The sequence below is a fragment of the Vulpes vulpes genome, chromosome 8 (assembly GCF_048418805.1).
Source record: "Vulpes vulpes isolate BD-2025 chromosome 8, VulVul3, whole genome shotgun sequence".
NCBI lineage: Eukaryota > Metazoa > Chordata > Mammalia > Carnivora > Canidae > Vulpes > Vulpes vulpes.
Window position 1 is genome coordinate 110,391,537 of NC_132787.1, and position 18,310 is coordinate 110,409,846.

At 61.7% G+C, this 18,310-nt stretch overlaps 1 long non-coding RNA gene across 2 annotated transcripts; it reads left to right on the forward strand.

The window, feature by feature from the left end:
- The first annotated feature begins 359 nt into the window (after positions 1-359).
- LOC140600043 (uncharacterized) lies at positions 360-17,727 on the forward strand. Of its 2 annotated transcripts, XR_012003266.1 has the most exons (3): positions 366-454; positions 3,377-3,489; positions 16,958-17,727. It is a non-coding gene; the product is annotated as an uncharacterized lncRNA (long non-coding RNA). The 2 variants fall into 2 exon arrangements; XR_012003265.1 differs by lacking the exon at positions 16,958-17,727 and having other exon boundaries at positions 360-454; positions 3,377-8,714.
- Positions 17,728-18,310: the final 583 nt, after the last annotated feature.

The window sequence follows — 18,310 nt, forward strand, 5'->3', positions numbered from 1 at the left end:
CTCCGACCTGTATTGGAAAGGATTTCAGGGACGCCCGGGTGGCTCCATGGTTGGGCACCTGCCTTGGGCTCAGGGCGTGATCCTGGGGTCCCGGGATCGAGTCCTGCATGGGGCTCCCTGCATGGAGCCTGCTTCTCCCTCTGCCTGTGTCTCTGCCTCTCTCTGTGTCTCTCATGAATAAATAAAAACCTTAAAAATAAAAAGGATTTCGGTGGGAGGTGTTTCAGGGGAGCCCTTGGCACCTGCAACCCTTCCTCCATCCTCTCATCTGAGGTCAGACCAGGGAGCACACGGTCCTCAGTGGTTGTCAAGGCAACGTGCTCCACAAACATTCGAGCGCCCAGAACACGGCAGCCGCCGAAGCAGCGGCACCAGAGGACACTCTGGTCACCCCGGGGTGTGGGTGCCTGCGGATGGGTTCCAAGGCGCCAGCCCGTGAGCCACGTCAGGAAGAGTGAGCCACCCTGGCCCCAGAGTGATGCGGGAGGACGGGCAGGAGGGGCAGGTTGAGGACCCGTGGGAGGGGCCTCGGCACAGCCCTGTGGTGCTCTGTGCGCGGTGGAGCCCAACGTATGCAGAGGAGCCGGCCGGGCACTCGAGTCCCTACGGGGTGGGGGCCCCGCAGACCTGCCCAGGCCCCCGGGGCACCAGCAGGAAAAGCTGCGGCTATTTCATTAGTTCTAGAAGGCAGAAGGAAGAGAATGTGCAGGCCGGGGGATCGTGCACCACCCTCATGCAGCAGCGGTGAAGCGGAAGCGGCGCCTCCTGCATTGACTTGCGGGGGTGGGGGGGAGTCCAGCCTCATCCACACACTGCGGGAAGGGACGCGATGAGGATCGGCCGGGCTGCCTTCCAGGTTCCCGGGGCCACCAAGCGACTCCCGCAGGTGGGCGGTCGACAGGTGTCCCGCATGGGCTGGGGGCTGAGGCCTCCCTCCTGCGAGCCCGCGCGGTCCCTCTGGCAGGCCCGTGTGCCCATCCCTCTTACAAGGACACGGAGGGTACAGGATCAGGGCCCCCCTAGGAACCCCCCAAACCTTAATCTCCCGACCCCACTGTCACAGGCGCAGGTGCTGGGGGCCGGGCCTTGACTGTGAAGTCTGGGGAGTGGGACAGGCTGCACCCCCAGGGCAATGCGCGTCTCTAGCATCGGGGAGCCGGGGGTGGCCTTGCGGAGAGCGTGGAGCCTCTGAGTGACGCGGGGGCCGGCGTGAAAGGTGAGGGGGTGTGAGTCGTCGCGGTCGTCCTGCACAGACACCCACAGGTTCATCCGGTGCTGTCAGCACGGCCCTTGTGTCGCCTCTCGGTGGACGTCATCAAGTCGTGCTGGGTTGGCAGCTGCAGGAGCTGCGGTTCTGGGGAGGCCGGGCAGTCTGGGCATCGGGCTCCGCAGGGCTGGCCAGGAGGATCGGGCTCGTCGTGAAGGTGGGGAAAGGTCACCAGAGTGCCAGGAGCGAGTCCCCGTGGACAGAGGCACCCAGGAGGGTGACAGCCAGTTGAGCAGAGGCCGGTGGACCGCGCGGGTGGGGTGCCCAAGCCTTGTGCACAGGCACCCGGTGACGCCTGGCCCCTGTCCCCCCGGGAGGCTGGCCGGCCCCGCGCCAGCAGCCTCTAAGGTGCCGCCTCCGGCGCCCACTGCCGCAGGTGGCTCTGCGCGACCGGAGCCACCGGGGAGGCACTCAGGGTCCTTGGGCTGCGCTCACGGCCCCGGCCACACAGCGACCCCTTCGCTGGAGTTTAAGCCTTTGCTTTAACGGTAGAAAGAGTCGCTGGGCTAATCCCAAGGGGCTTGAATTAAATACTTGCTGCCCGAGGCGAAAGCAGCGTTCGCGGTAAAGGTGGGAACGCAGAGGACAGCACGCAGAGGAGGGGGCCTGCCGGCGGACAGACCTGGCCGTCACGTCGGGGCCGGACCTCCGCTGGACGCCGGCCGGCTGCTCAGTGGCCCCGGCTCATGCCTGCCCGCCCCGCCTGGGGGGAGACGGAAGGTGCGCCCACAGCGGGTGGAGCGGAGGCAGTGATGGGTGGGCCCAAGGACCACGGGCCTGGAGACGTGCCTCCTGGGCTCCTGGGGCCAGTCTGGATGGCGCAGGCGTCCTGTGTCTGGCCCCCAGGGACCATATCCGAGTGCAAAGATGTGAGCGGTGAGCAACGGCGCAGCTGTCAGAGCTCGGGAAGGGGCAGTGCTTCCGGGAGAGCTCACGAGGGGCTCCACGGCCCCAGCCCACCCGCCCCAGCCCCACCTGCCCCAGCCCCACCTGCCCCCCAGCCCCACCTGCCCCAGCCTCACCTGCCCCCAGCCCCCTGCCACCAGCCCCTGGCCCCCAGTGGCCAGCACCCTAGCCCCACCTGCCACAGCCCCCAGTGCCCCAGCCCCTGCCCCTAGCCCCCAACACCCCAGCCCCATCTCCCCCCAGCCACGCCTGCCCCAGCCCCTCGTGGCTGGCATCACCTGTGAAATCATGTGACATCAATTTTACATGACGTGTGTTTAGGGGGTAATTCCTTTCTCCCACTTCTGTGGAGATGGGTCTCACGGGGCTCTGGGGCTCTGGTGAAGCCTCCGCCCTGTGTAGGGCCCTGACCAGCCCTGGACGGTGCCCCCACCCACTCGTAGGCTCCGACCCCAGTGGACGTGTTAATTTAAGTGTTGTTGCCACACAGACAGCAGACCTATGCCGTCCTCAGAAGGGGCGCTTAAGACGCCCTGCGTCAGGTTAGGGGCACTCTCCTACCCAAACCGCTAACCGCCACCGGACCCGGCTTCCAGGAGGAACAGTGGGCATAAATAACACGGATGATGATGCAGTTGACCACAGAGTGGGGTGACATGCCCTGGGAGGGCGCGTACACGGGAGGGGGAGGGGTCTTTATGCCTGAGCCAGGGGTGCTGCTGGCAGGCAAGGGGCCCGGTGGAAGGTGTGACATCGGTGCGACAGTTGGTAGTCGGGAAGCAGGAGGCAAGCCCTGCCGTGGGGCAGGAAGGCCTCGTGGGAGAAGTGGTGTTTCCTGAGATGGTGGGACCAGAGGTAAAGACCTAACAGGCTCCGGGGTCAGCTCCAGGCTCCGGGGTCAAATCCGCCCTTGCAGAGTGATGGTCCCGATGATCTAGCGCCTTCCTGTCGCTGGTGTACGGCGGGATCCAGGCCACAGAGAGGGAGGGGACGCATCCCGACAGTGATCGTGGAATACACCGGAAGCAGCCTGGACGGTCCCTGCACTGCCCGGAGTGGGACCCCTTGCTCAGGCGACCCCAGACCCCGGCGTGCCATCTCCAGGGTCGGCATGCGCTGTGCCCGCCTGGAAGACCACCAGACACAGGTGCAGATGCAGACTTTGTCTAAAGGGCTCATTGGCTTCTCTTTACTCTCCGACAGGAGCCCCTGGGATTTGGACTGGAACAGCGGCCGGAGGAGCTGTAATCGCAAACCAGCCTCACGCCGCGAGGGACCCCGTGTGCTGTGCGGTCGCTATACGGCCACAGGGAACAGTGAGTCCTGCAGACAGGCTGTCCCCATCTACAGAGGGAGAAAGCGGGACGGCCTTCTCAGCACAGCAGGGCAGGACGAGGGGGTGGCCCCGGACTGGACCAGGCAGCCTGGCAGGGGCGTAAGCCCCCTGTGCATCAGGGGTGCGGGGTCGGATGGGAGGCAGAGGGTGAGGACACCTGCTAGGGCCCTTCTCAGCTGTACCACTTACCTGCCTGAGGTGGCCGACCGTGCGGCCTCATGGGCCCAGGTGCTGGGTGTCGGGCCAAACATCTCCCTGGATGCATCTATGAGGGCGTTTCTGGAGGAGATTAACATCGGAGGCCAGACTAGTAACGCGGGGGGCCCTCCCCGGTGTGGGCGGACCTCCTCCGACCTGCTGACGACCCCAAGACGATGAAACACTGGTCCAGCGCTGGGGGGAAGGGGTGCGTCTCTGCCCGCCTGTCTTCAAGGTGGGCCACTGTCTTCTGCTCACACGAGTGCAGACGAGAACCACACGATGGGCTCTCTGGGGGCCCCAGCTTGCTGACTGCAGGTCTGGGACGCCGCATCTTCCAAAACCTTGTGAGTCGATTCCTGATAACAAATCTTTCTCTACACACACACACACACACACACACGCACACACCTCCTCCTGGGTCTGTTTCTCTGGAGAACCTTCACACACTACTGCAGTCTAACAAATCACCACACAGTTAGTGGCTTCAAACAACACATATTTATTGTCTCACGGTGTCCATAGATCTTAGCCGTGTCTCCTGCTCAGGGTCTCACGAGCTGCAGTGGAGATCTGGCCAGGCTGCCTTTCCCTTGGATGTTCCACCGTGGGAGAGTCTACTTCCCAGCTCACTCAGTGTCAGCAGAATTCCTTTCTTTGTGTTTGTAGGACCAGCAGGCCATCCTCTTCCTCTCAGCTAGAAGCCACCCTCTGCTCCCAGAGGTCATCCACAGCTCCCAGACGCCATCATAGCTTGTAAGGGTCATCCACTCCTGGAGGTCATGATAGCTCCTAGGGGGTCATGATAGCTCCTGGGGGTCATCCATAGCTCCTGGAGATCATCCATAGCTCCTGGGGGTCATCCATAGCTCCTGGAGATCATCCATAGCTCCTGGGGGTCATCCATAGCTCCTGGGGGTCATCCATAGCTCCTGGAGGTCATCCATAGCTCCTGGGAGTCATCCATAGCTCCTGGGGGTCATCCATAGCTCCTGAGGGTCATCCATAGCTCCTGGAGATCATCCATAGCTCCTGGGGGTCATCCATAGCTCCTGGGGGTCATCCATAGCTCCTGGAGATCATCCATAGCTCCTGGGGGTCATCCATAGCTCCTGGGGGTCATCCATAGCTCCTGGAGATCATCCATAGCTCCTGGGGGTCATCCATAGCTCCTGGGGGTCATCCATAGCTCCTAGGGGTCATCCATAGCTCCTACAGGTCATCCATAGATCCTAGAGGTCATCCATAGCTCCTGAGGGTCATCCATAGCTTCTAGAGGACATCCATAGCTCCTAGGCATCATCCATAGTTCCTAGAAGTAGTCTGCAGCTCCCAGAGACCACCATAGCTCCTAGAGGTCATCATAGCTTGTAAGGGTCTTCAACGGGTGCTGGAGGTCATCGTAGCTTCTAGGGGTTATCTATAGCTCCTGGAGGTCATCCATAGCTCCTAGGCATCATCCATAGCTCCTGGAGGTCATCCACAGCTCCTAGGCATCATCCACAGCTCCTGGAGGTCATCCACAGCTCCTAGGCATCATCCACAGATCCTAGAGGTTATCCACAGCTCCTAGGCATCATCCATAGATCCTAGAGGTCATCTATAGATCCTGGGGGTCATCCATAGCTCCTAGAGGTCATCCAAAGCTCCTAGGGGGTCATCCATAGATCCTAGGGGTCATCCATAGCTCCTGGGGGTCATCCATAGCTCCTGGGGGTCATCCATAGCTCTTAGAGGTTATCCATAGCTCTTGGGGGTCATCCATAGCTCCTGAGGGTCATCCATAGATCCTAGGGGTCATCCATAGCTCCTAGAGGACATCCATAGCTCCTGGGGGTCATCCATAGCTCCTAGAAGTCGTCTGCAGCTCCCAGAGACCACCATATGGCTCCTAGAAGTCATCATAATTTGTAAGGGTCTTCCACAGGTGCTGGAGGTCATCGTAGCTTCTAGGGGTTATCTATAGTTCCTAGGTGTCATCCATAGCACCTGGAGGTCATCCAGAGCTCCTAGGTGTCATCCATAGCTCCCAGAGGTCATCCACAGCTTCTACGTGTCATCCACAGCTCCTAGAGGTCATCCATTGCTCCTAGAGGTCATCATAGCTTGTAAGGGTCATCCACAGGTACTGGAGGTCATCGTAGCTTCTAGAGGTCATCCACAGTTCCTGGGGATTATCCACAGCTTCTGGAGGTCGTCTGCAGTCCCCAGAGGTCAGCGTAGGTTGTAGAGGTCATCCGCAGCTCCTAAAGGTCCTTGGCGGCTCCTTGCGACACGGGCACTCCCCACACTTTATGAAGCCGGCAGGGTCACCTGCAGAGTGTCTGCAGCAGGAAGGAGTGTCACACAGGTGCTGTGATCACAGAAGCTGCACCACCACCGGGGCACGGTCCATCCTCACTCCAGAAGGGGGGTTCTCACGGGGTGTGTCTGTCCACCAATCCCACAAAACGAGCATCCCAGAATGATTCTGAGGCTCACCCTGGGTCGCCTAAATCACAGGCTTATGTTTTAGGTTGGAATAGTGTATTTTAAGACTTCCATTTTCTCTGGAGTTTGGCTCCTAAAGAACATCATCTCCTTGGATGTAAACAGTTTGTCCCTGTTTGCTCTGCTGATGTACTGACGTGGGTCCCATGCTCTTGTCCTCCCCCAGCGAAGGGACTTTCCCTGCGATCCCCCGTGGGCTCTGCTGCCCGTGAGCTCCTGCTCTCCCTGTCGCAGAGCCTCCGCGTGCTGCACGCTCACCCGAGGATCACGGTTCTGTGTCGGGAGTGGGGGGCAGGGGCCTTGTCCCTGGTGGATCCTGTGGGGACCAGCCTGGGGGCTTCCACGGTCAGAGGAACACCAGCCAGGGGCGGTCAGCTGCGGATCGTTCAGACTCGACACCAAATGACCTCATCAGAAATACGGGAGGAAGTGGGCGTGTGGGTTTGTGAGGTCGAGGCGGGGGGGTTGTCCCTCTCTGCTCTGGGCGGGCCCCCTGTCTGGCCGGCCCTCTCTCCCCCTGCTGCCCTCTCCCAGGTGCCACCCTGCCCCCTCACATCTCACCACCTTTCCCCTGGGCCCCTTCCCAGGACGGCCTCCATGTGCTCGCGTCCCCACAGGAGCAGCATCTCAGAATCAGGACTGGCCCTGGCTCCCGGGCCCCAGGTGATGCCGTCCTCTCTTCCCGAAAGGCCCCTGCGCTCTCCCCCTGCTTCCTCCCCTCCCACCTAGTCTGGCTCGTGGCCCTCCTCCCTGCCCAGCTCGCTGCTGCACGCTGCGGAGCCCACGGACGTCCCGGATGACCCTAAAGACAGCACCCCATCTCCGACGGGCCTGCCCGTCACCCGCAGTGACCCCCGCATGTCCTCATCTCCCGCTCTTCCGGGCCTCCTCCCACCTCTCCGGCCGCTGCCGGCTTGTTTCATCGGGGCACCCTCCTCGCCGGGGCCCTGGGCTGTACCTCAGCCTCTTCCATGAATCTGCTGTAATTTATGGGAATCTTCTCCTGTGATCAGACGGTTCGGCCGGGGGTCGTCTTCGCTGGTGAAAACACCCCGTGCGGACCCATCTTTGTGCTCCGAGGACGTTGTCGGGATGAACTCGTAGACCTGAATGTCCTACGCGTACTGCGCTCGCCTGTTTCGGTCATTCTCCCTGGGCCTCCACGCCTCGGCCGCAGGCTCCGTCCGTCTCACGTCCAACCCCTCCCTCACGGCCTCAGCCAGGGCCAGGCACTGACACATCCCGGACGCCTTGACTTTGCAGGACAGTGGCCTCCATCTGCCCCAGCTCGTGTCGTCTCTGCGTCCCCACAGGGCTCAGCCGGGCGGACCTCTCGCGGGGTGACCTCCCCACGGCTGGCCGGCTGCGGCTGGCAGGTCTGACCGCAGGTTTCCTCATGTGGAACATGGGACGGACACCGTCTGCAGCCTGGCGGGCTGGCGGGAGACGGCCTGCGTGAAATTGCCAGCACGGTGTCTGGCACATTCCAAGAATTCCCTAATGACAGCCACCGCTACCGTCGTCATTAGCAATAGTAGCGAGAGACGTTCGTTAAACGAGTAAATGGAAGGACGGGGGATGAAGAGCGTCTGTGCTTCCTGAAGGTCGGACGAGCGCAAACCAAAGGAGCGAGTCAACAAACCCCCGGGGCGCCGGCCCGTGCTCCAATTAATGTAACTTCCATTAGCAACTCGTAGAAACGTCTGTTGTTCAAAAGTGAACGCGTCCCCTGTTAACCCATTAGAGGGTCCCTCACAAGCCTTTCTGTAGATCCTTCATCTTTTCTCTTCCCCGAAGAAAGAGGGGGAAGCCCAAGGCGTTGGGGGGCAGATGTCAGGGATTTCAGTCTTAAACATAAGAATTAGCAACTATCCCGAATTTTAAGTGGAGGATGGACATTATCCATATGGATTTAGGTTCAAATATCTGGATGCGTGAGCTTGGGTGGTTGATGAAATGATGCCTGCCCGCATTTTCCCAGGCCTCCCCCCTGTGCACGCGGTAAGGTGGCCGATGCAGACGCACTCGCGTAACCGTGCTCCGGGGTGGCTCCCGCCCCACGGAAGGTGATGGGCACATGCGAGGGCGCTGCAGTTCATGGCCTGCCCCCTCCTCTCACACCAGCAGCTCCGTGTTCCCTATTCCCATCCCGTTCCCGGAGCCCGGGGTCGGGCACAGAGGGCCCCGCGGTGGGAATCGCTTCCAGGGGAAGCTGCAGGAGTCGACGGGGAGGACTTCCCCGGTTGTGAGTCTTGGAGGCTGCTGATGAGGGTGTGAAAAATTCAAAGACATGATCTGCATTTCACGTCCCCAAATTTATGACGGCGGTGGCAGCATGTTGATGTGCATGACTCCTTGTAGATCTCCAGAAATGAATTTCCTGACATTTTGCTCTTAAACAAAATGTATATGTGTTGCCTGTCAAAAGCAGGTGATTTGTATGTTCTGAGATTCACAGGCTCCAGCAGCTAATCTTCACCAGCATTACCTGATGGGCCATTATAGACAAGATTTACTTGATATTTGTCCTTTCCCTAAATCTGCACATTTATTTAAAATCGCGTCCCGGGCTCTCCGCGGAGGAATGGTCCTAGACCGAGCGGTCGTGCACCTGGGCCGTTGCCCGGCATTGATTGCTCAGAGGATGATCACCTCCACGGCGGCGAGTCGGGAGGGAGCTGCAGCTTCCTGCCCAGCAGAAGGTGGGGTGGGTGCGGACAAAGCCGAAGGACGATGATGGGAGAGAGGTCAAAAATCTCCGCACCTTACGATCACGCAGAGGTATCCGCCTCGCCTTGTCGCCTGCGTCCTCCCGGATGCTGGTGAGCGGCCAGCGTCCCGTCAGGTCCAATGTGACCCAGAAGGAAACGTGATGAGCCAGCGGTGGTCTAGACGGCCCCAAGGACGTGGGCCGGCAGCAGTTTTGAGTCCCAGGGGGTCCCCAGGCCCCCCGGAGCCCACGGGGCGCGTTTCTCCTTTGGGCCGCAGGCTCCCGGGCGACCGGGATGCCGGGGGAGCACAGCCCGTCCGGTCTGGCTGCCAGGCTGAGGTCAGAGCCGCGGCTTCCGTGGTGGCTGGAGGCCTGCGTCCGAGCTCAGGCTCTGCTCTGTGGCCCGGCCAGCGCCCCTGAGGCTGGATGTGCTCACGCTCCCCCGACGAAGGTGCTGCGCCGGCTGCCCCGGGTCCTCACGGGCTGTCACAGCGCGATCTGTGCTCCCAGCTCCGGCCCGGCCCGATGTGATGTCAGGTCCCGGGACACCTGCCGTTGGGCGCTGGCACCTCCCCTCTGCCGACGCACATGATGGTGACCCGGACGACCATCCGCATGTGCACATCGGCCTCCCAGGGCACAGCCGGCCCAGGCTGCCTTGGTTTACCCCCCTCGCTGCCCGTTCCTTGGCTCCCCACAGCCTCGCCTGGCCTCTTGCCGTCTGCCTGCTTGCGGTGTTTCTCCGACGGGGGCTACGGGCCCTTCCCTGGCTCACCCGTGTCCTGAACCCCATCTGCTCTCTGAGTCTACTGAGCACGTCCCCCGGAGCGCTGGACGCTGTGGGGCATCTGGGCTGACCGTCCCCCTGCCTCCCTGAGCGCTCCTCCACCCTCGTGCCCCCTCCCTCGGACGTGGCTGTTTCGTCGTTCAGGAGGCTCGGCCCCTTCTCTGACCTGGGCAGGAGGGGCTCCTGCTGGCCCACGTCTCTGCATGGCCCGGCCCCACCGCCGCCCGTGCCACCTCCCCTCCGGCCGCGCCCTCCCCTCCTCACCGCCGTCGGAGAGCTCTCCCTAAAACATAAGCCAGGTCCAATTCACACCTCTGCCCAACGTCCTTACGTGGTCTTCATTTCACTCTGAACAACCTAAACTCACGAGTGGCCAGGACCCCTGTGCTCTGGCTCCGGTCGCTCCCCTGACCCCACCTCCAGGCTGGTGCCCTGACTCCCTGGCTGCTCCCCCACCTTGTCGGGCGTGGCCCACCTTCGGGGCGTCCGCGTGCCTGGCTGCCTGGCCGGAGCCCCCGCCCCTGACATCTCCGTGGCCCTGTCCCCCGCCTCTGCAAGCATCCCCCAGGAGACGGCTGGTGTCCACCCTGATGGGGACCCCCTGACACCCTGGCTCTCTTCCCCCACCACCCTGTGCACCTCCCGTCCTCACCTCCTCTGTGTCTCCACGGCACGCATCACCTTGGAACAAGCAGTGCAGGCCTCCTCTTCTTCTGGCTTCTGTTGTGCGTCACGGACTCCACGAGACGGGGACTTGCCATGTGGTCCCTGACGCCTCGGACACCGTGCGAGCACCCTGGGCTCTCGGGCTGGCCGGCGACGTCGGGGGCGGTGACATGGGGCAGTGAGCGCGGCAGGCGGGGGGCGGGTATAAACGGCCTCGGGAGTATAGACGGGAGCTCGGGGCTGATTCTGTGCCCTGGGGAACCCACGCAGCTGGGGGGCGGGGACCCGGCTGGCACCGAGGGAAAGTTGTCCTGGGAGCAGCGCTGACGCAGGCCGCCGTCGGGGGGACGGGGGCGCCGACTGCAGAGGCCTTCGGACCCGGGCCGCTGGCCACGTGGCAGGGCTGCCGCGGACGTGGAGACGCTCACGAGGCCGAGATGTCCGCGTCCCTGGGCCTGACCTGTGGGCGCTGGGCCTCCCCCTGCTTGCCCCACGGCTACTGCGGCCCCGTGCAAACCGCCCCTCCGTCCCCGCCCTGCCGCAGTCTGTGTTCCGACTTTTCCATCTGCGCAGCCGCTAACGTATACCAGGCTTCATATGAACCTTGCATGAGGCTGCAGATGCGCCGGGAGGGCGGAGCACCCAGTGAGGGGCCGGTCACGGAGCACCCAGTGAGGGGTGGGAGCTCACACGAGCCCGGAACCTCGGGGTGTGGGCCGCTGGGATGAACCCAGAGCCTCAGGCAGACGCCCCCAAAGGACCGTGTGGCACAGGGTGTCCAAGGGCGGGAACGGCGACCCAGGGCCCCAGGGCCGGACTCGAGGTGCGGAGGCAGCTCCCTTCTGCAGGAGCCCAGGCCCCAGAGGCAGGAAGTGGGGTGGGTGCAGGTGGAGGGGAGCCGCGTGACCTCGGGTCCTCACGTGGGGGCCGGCAGTGCTGGGCCGACCCCCTCCTAGGATCTCCTAGGAAGCTGCTCGGAGGGTCCTCGAGTTACAACTTGAAGACGATCTGGACTTGGGGGCACTTGTCCAAATAATCAGATGCCCCGAGAGAGGGGAGAGAATGGTGAGCCCAGCCCTCAGGGCTGATTACCCCCTCCTGGAGGACGGATGAGTGTCTGCAGCCCATGGCCGCAGCCGGGGTCATGAACGATCCAGGGCGACCCAGATCGTGCTCCTGTAAAGGCTCCGTTTTTTAGGCTCCTGAGATCTCCGGTGTCGCCCGCACACTCCCTCGACTCACTGGACGCCCCCGTCCTGCCCATCACAGCGACGGCCCTGTGGTCCCCGGACCGCAGCCAGGGGGCAGGGCACAGCCGGGCCGACCCGGCCAGTAGGGCACAGGGCAGGCCACCCCATAGCCCGGCCCAGGGTGAGGCGGCCAAGTCCGAGCCACCGTCCTGGGGAGCTGCGGCCCCCATCTCCCGGCCTGCGCGGCTGGGGCCTCAGGAGCCCACGGTGGCTCACCGCGAGCAGCCCCGTGGAGACGTGGGGGCTTCACAGACGGAGACCCGTTTCCGTGCAGCTTTCACAGAATAGGAAGCGACCTGGAGCCCGGTTCCCACCTGCACATCCAGCTTCCCGCCAGCCCGGTGAGCGAGAGTCCTATCGGCTGCTGCCCAAGTCCAGCGGCCACTGTAGCCGCCCCGGCCGGGGAGGAGCGGGTGGGACCTCCACCCGAGGAGGCAGGAGGGTGCTGGTCCTCCCGCTGGGGCGCGGCCGTGAGGCCGCCGGGGGCTCCTCCCCAGTGGCGGGCGGGCGTGGGAACCTGCAGCCCCTGGTGCACAGGGTCCAGGACGCAGCTCTGGGGTACCCACTGCTGCCCACGACGCCCCAGGCCGGGCGCATCCCGAGGCCTGTGCGATGCGGGGCTGGGGGCAGCCCACGGAGCCCCGAGGGCAGGGTGGCCATTCCTACCTGAAATGAGGTGAAACCCCCAAAATCACCACCGGGAGGGAGCTGAGGGGCCTGGGTGGGCTCTGGAGCGGGGGCAGGTGACTCCTTCAGATCTGCCCCTTGTGACTGCTTCAGAGGGGCAGGGAGGGCAGATGTGAGTGAGGGCCTGTGGGTGAGCGTGGGCGTGAGCTGTGTGCGTGGGCACGTGTGTGTCCCGTGCCCCCCTCCCTGCCAGCTGCCTCTGCCTTGCACAACTGCCTCTGAAGAGTCCCCATTGGACGTGGGCCCCCGCGTCTGGACCACATTTGCAAAGGCTCTGGTTCCAAGCAGGGAGGGCCCCTCGCACAGGTGTCGGGGCTTCGGTGTGTCCGTGGATGCGGGTCAACTCCTCAGACGGGCGACGCTCAGGTCCACGGGGGTTGGCGTGGCTCGCGGCAGACCAGGAAGGCCGAAGCGTCATAAACAGGCGCACACATGTCAGTGGTGGCGGCTTCCCCGCTAGACTGGGTGCTGTCATCCATGTGGTCACCTGTCCCTCGACACGTCCTGTCCTGTGGCCCTGAGAGTTGGGCTGGAGCCCCGGCCGGCCTGGTCACGGCCACCAGCCACAGTCCTCCCGCGCTGCGTGGGGATGACCACCCGGCTCGGCTCTGGTCCTGGACTCTGTGCCTGTGTGTTCGTGCTCCGACACAAGCGCCTGCCGGTGGCAACACACTAGACAGACCCCGTGTGGACCACCATGTGCATGTGGACTGCCCCATGTGGACCACCATGTGGATCCCTGTGTGGACCGTCCTGTGTGGATCCTTGTGTGGATCCCTGCGTGGATCCCCACATGGACCACCAGGTGTGGATCCCCATGTGGACTGCCCCGTGGATCCCTGTGTGGGCTGCTGTGAGCATCACTGTGTGAACCGCCACGTGGATCCCCGCGTGAACCACCTCATGGATCCCTGTGTGGATCACCCCGTGTGGATCCCTGCATGGACCACCAGGTGTGGATCCCCATGTGGACCGCCCTATGTGGATCCCCGTGTGGACTACCCCATGGATCCCCGTGTGGACCACCGTGTGGATCCCTGCATGGACCGCCCCGTGTGGACCACAGCATGGATCCTCCCCATGTGGACCACCCCGTGTGGATCCCCACATGGACTGCCACGTAGATTCCCTGTGGACCGCCCTCTGTGGATCCCCATGTGGACTGCCCCGTGGATCCCCGTGTGGACCACTCAGTGGATCCCCGTGTGGACCTCCCGTGTGGACCGCCGCGTGGACCGCCACGTGGACCGCCGTGTGCCCAGATGCGGCTTGCTCTGCGCCGGTGCCCCGGCAGCGATCACCAGGATGGGCACCCGCCTCACTGCTGGGCTCCACGGTGCATCCAGAGGAACCTCAGTGTGTTTCTATGATTCCAGCCACGGGACCGACCACTTCCCACCATGGTTCGTAGATAGTCTCTGTGGGTCGGAACCAACCAACGTCGTCAGCATCTCTGTTTTCCGTGCAGGCTCGTTCCGCGTCAGGTTGTTGACTCAATTTGGAAGTGACCGTTTGACCTTGACGGTGCTGGCAGGTCGGTGTCCGTTGCAGCGCTCAGCACCGCTGTCCCCCAAGAGGTCGCAGCAGCCCACGCAGCGGTTACCGTCGTGCTCCCCGTGGTGGATCGGGAACCTTCCGACGGCGCACAGTCCCAGGGTCCGCGCGCAGGGACGGTGCTGGCACGACGCGGTGGTGCAGGGCGTGTGGGCTGCGGGCGCACACGGGGGTGGGGGGCAGGGCTGGCTGGGCGCCGTGTCCTAGGAGGGTCCCAGGGACCGGGCAGTCGTCCTAGGGGGTGCCTGCCCGCGACGGCGCTGGGCTGTGGACGGCCCGGGCAGCAGGACGGCAGGCTCAGGGCGGTTGTTACCCTGGAGGGGGGGGCTGTGACCCGGGACGGGCGCCCCGTGCTGGGGGCAGGTGGGGCTCACTCCTGCCGAGCCCGGCTGCAGGGGGACTGGGGGGCGCCCTGGAGGGGGCGGGGTGGGGGTGGGGGCACCGTGCCAAGTGCACAGAGTCAGGCCATGCTAGACCCGGGGTCGGCCTCCTCTGGCTCTGCCGTGTCGGACAGACAGGGCGGCCACTCTGGGTCCCGCTCCCCTCCTCCTCAGGGGGTGCTCTGAGGAGTGAGGGGGGCTCCCTGCAAGCAGTGAGTGCCCCGGGCTCATGTACAGCAAGGGCAGGGTCGGGGCTCGGGGGGCAGCTGGGGAGAGGGCTTGGGCAGAGTCCAGGCGGGGGCTCTCTAGGGCAGCGGTCAGGGCCGAGGGGGAAGCAGGCCGTGCCCAGAGCGGGGAGCCAATCCCATGGGCGCTTCTGGACAGCGGGGCGCCCCTCCAGCTGCAGAGCCCACACTTGAGTCCCCAGGGTCGCAGGGAGGAGGGGTGGGGGCTCTCAGCTCTGTGGGGAGGGGCCCACACCCTGTCCTGGTCCTGCCCCTACCCCCGCTCCTGCCCACGGACGGCCGTGCGTGTCTGCAGCACCCATGTCCCCTGCAGGGAGCTCCCCCCACCCCTCAGCCCCGGCTTTGGAGCCTACAGTCCTGTCTTTCCGTCCAGGGTCTGTGGGGCTGACGGGGTCACTCTGTAGCTGCAGAGGCCCCGTTTCCCAAGGCGCTGGGGGCCCTGCAGGGGACACAGTGGCAATCCTGGTAGAGGCATCAGCAGGGGACGGCGGGGGCGGGGGAGTGTTTTCTGGATGCTTCCTTCTATGCACACGGCCAGTGTCGCTGGGCCTCAGAGCCGGTTCCCATCGCCTCATCCTGAGCCCTGACAGGCTGTCACCGAGGTTTAAACCCCAAATCCAACCCATGGGAACCAAAAGTACAAGATAAACAGTCCCGGGGCCTACCTATAACTGGGGGGAGCCCCCCCCCCCCGCCGCCCTCCGACCCGTTCTCCCGCGAGCCCAGCCCCAGAGCCTCTCCAGGGCTCCAAGCGACCCGGCCACGCGTGTGGGCAGAGGATCCCGGGCTGGGGGCTCTCTGGACCCTTTCGTCCGTCCAGGGCAGACAACGTGGTGGTGTTTGGGAGGTAAACCGGGTCGTGGATGCCAACAGCCTGTCCTCGGGGCGACCGGAGGCCTCAGGGTATTGTCGCTGCCTCTCGCTTCGGGAGTGGGTCTCTAGTCCTCTTCTTAGGACTCGGGGGCCGCTGCCTGTTTGCCGCGTGAAAAGCGCCTCCGGTCTCCGTCGACACCGTCCTCGGTGGGTCGCACTTCTCCACGGCCTGAAAGCCGCCGGCCCGTTTGGATGAAGACTCTCCACCACCCTCAAGGCAGAGCTCTCTAGATGTCCCCAGTTGAGGTGTCCCCGGGACCCAGGTCGTGGTCACCTTGGAGGCCGGGCCCCCACCCACACGCACAGGTGCAGGGCCGAGCTGCACCCTATAGTTCCCGGGGGCTCCCCCACACCTGGAGGGAATGCTGAGCCCCCCACAGACAGAGGGGGTGCTAGGGGTCCTCCCTGCAGCCCCCGGCACCCGGCCCCTGGCGCTCCTCCAGGTGTCGCGTGCACAGACGCCACCGAGTAGGGAGCTTATTGGGATTCATGAAGAAAACTCAGGGCTTCTTTGTGCTTGTCTTTTGCACCCCTAGTAAAATTCCATGTGACGTGGGAAACACGTCTACCACCAAAGGAGCACGTACCGCTGGAAAAGTCCGCGACCAAGCAAAGATTTTGGAAAACGCAAGCAGTAGCTTAAAAAGAAACAGAAATCATCCGTAGCTCTCTACCCTATGTGAGCCCTGCGGCGAGCGCACCTGTCCCTGCGCCTGGACTGAGCATCTCTGGCTGTTTTAATGCAAACCTATAATTTTTTTCTTTCTTTCTTTCTTTCATCTTCTCCTTTTTTTTTTTTTTTTTTTCTTTCCAGTATCCTTTCATATTTTAAGATATCCTGGACTATTTTCCACGTCGTTATTAAATGTTCCCTATGACATTATTTCAGTGGCTGCTCAGTATTTCTGCTGAGAACCACACTCTCAATGTCTTGTCCTTTTTGCATTTTCCTTCATGGCATGTCGGCTAGCTGATGGTTTATGATGGGCTTAATTGCTTCTCGTCGGTGTCCTGGGCCAAAACAGGAGCCCCAGCAGGACTCGGCTTTGCCAGGGTCTCGCCGCTCTATCTCCAGAGCACGGAATACTCTGTAGCACGTAATAGGCGCTTAACAAATATTGGTGAATCAATGGTTAACCAACCTGGCAGACATTAGGAGTGTGGTGCAGTAAGCCACCCCGCGTGTATATCTTTGGGGGTGCGTTCGCTGTTAACTTAGGGCACATTCTTCCGGGTGATGTTTCTAGGCAAGAAAGTACTGGTATTCACATGACTCTTGATTTAAAAAAAAAAAAAAAAAAGCCAAATTAGCATCCAGACAGGCTATCCTCACTTACACTCTTACCACTAGTACAGGAGAGAATTATATTTTTCACTTCTTCCCAAATACTCATTTGCATTTATTTGCATCTCTATCAATTGGATGGATACACTGTACAACTTTTAACGTGAATTATATTTCTAATGAAACGGGGAACGTTCACGTATTTATTGACCATTTGTATTTTAAATTCCCTGCTAACGTTCTGTTCTTTATCTGTGCTATTTCTTATTTCTTTGTTGGATTTCTTCTTCTTCTTCTTCTTCTTTTTTTTTTTTTTTTTTTAGGGATGTCGATCCGTTTTGTGTAGCAAAGATTCGTCATTCGCCATGTGTCCCTTAATTTCGCCGTGATATTCTTGGCTGTGCAGCACGATTATTATTGCCTCTGTACACAGTCAGATGCGTCCAGGTCTTGCCCCACGGACTTCTCAGACACGTCGTTCGGATTCTTGATCACAGCCCAGCCATGCTAGCGGGGGCCCGTAAATGAGGAGTTCCTCCGTGAATTGAGAACCCCGAACATCCGCGCTGAAAAGACGAGAGGGAGCCATACATCTTCCTCAGATTGGATTAAAGTTCACGGCTGTAGCAGAGACAAGACATATCGCACGTGCGTCGGGGCGCGTTGGACCGGGGACCTTCGGGGGCTGTGCCTGGGGATGCAGCCGGCGGTGAAATATGAGTAAGGGGAGCATCTCAGAATCAGAAAAGGCCACTCCGTCCTGCACACCTGTCCTCTTAAAATTTATCTTAATCCTCCGTTCCTGATGTTTTACCATCTGTCGCCACGCCTCCCCTCCCTAGAAATAAGTCAGGGGCTTGAATTAATTTTTTGCTACATTTGCCTTGTCTCTTCATTTATTCCATATGTTCATTACCTTCCGTGCGCAGCCATTCCTGCCCGAGTCTCTCCGCCTTCCTCGCACGCCCCGGTTTTTATTTCTTTACCTTGGTCTACAAAATATGCTTTATTGTCCTTATTAATCCCTCTACTGATATCATCTCCAACTCTAGGGTTTTTCAAGGAAATTAGAGCAATTTTGAAAAGCCTTATTATTTTCACACCCGTGAAATAAAAGGAGGTATCTGCCAGTGGACCGTGTCCTCACCAACTCACGCCACAGCCACGTCTCCCCGGGACAAGGTTTGCATGTCGTGAAAGCCTGACCTTGGACCTCGCCTCAGTGGGGAAGGACTCACTGGAGGGAATGCGGGGCCACCGCAGACCAGTCTGCGGGTCTGGACTGGTGGCTGAGCTCCCAGCCCCTGGCCCTGCTCCTTCCCCCTGGGAGCCAGGAGCGCCTGCATCCTTCCTCTATTTCCACGGGAAGTTCTGCGTGGATGCATGGCAGTGGGGGGGGGGGACCCTTATGTGGGACTCTGGCACTTTCTGCCCCAGGGAGGGAAAGGCAGGTGTCCTCCTCCTCCATCAGGCCGTCCTCTCCATCTGAGCCCCGGGGACAGTCTGCTGGGCCTGCTCTCTGCACCTTCACATCTCTCTCTCTCTCTCTCTCTCTCTCTCTCTTTTAAGATTTTATTTATTTATTCATGAGAGACACACAGAGAGAGGCAGACACACGGGCAGAGAGAGAAGCAGGCTCCATGCAGGGAGCCCGACGTGGGACTCGATCCCAGGAC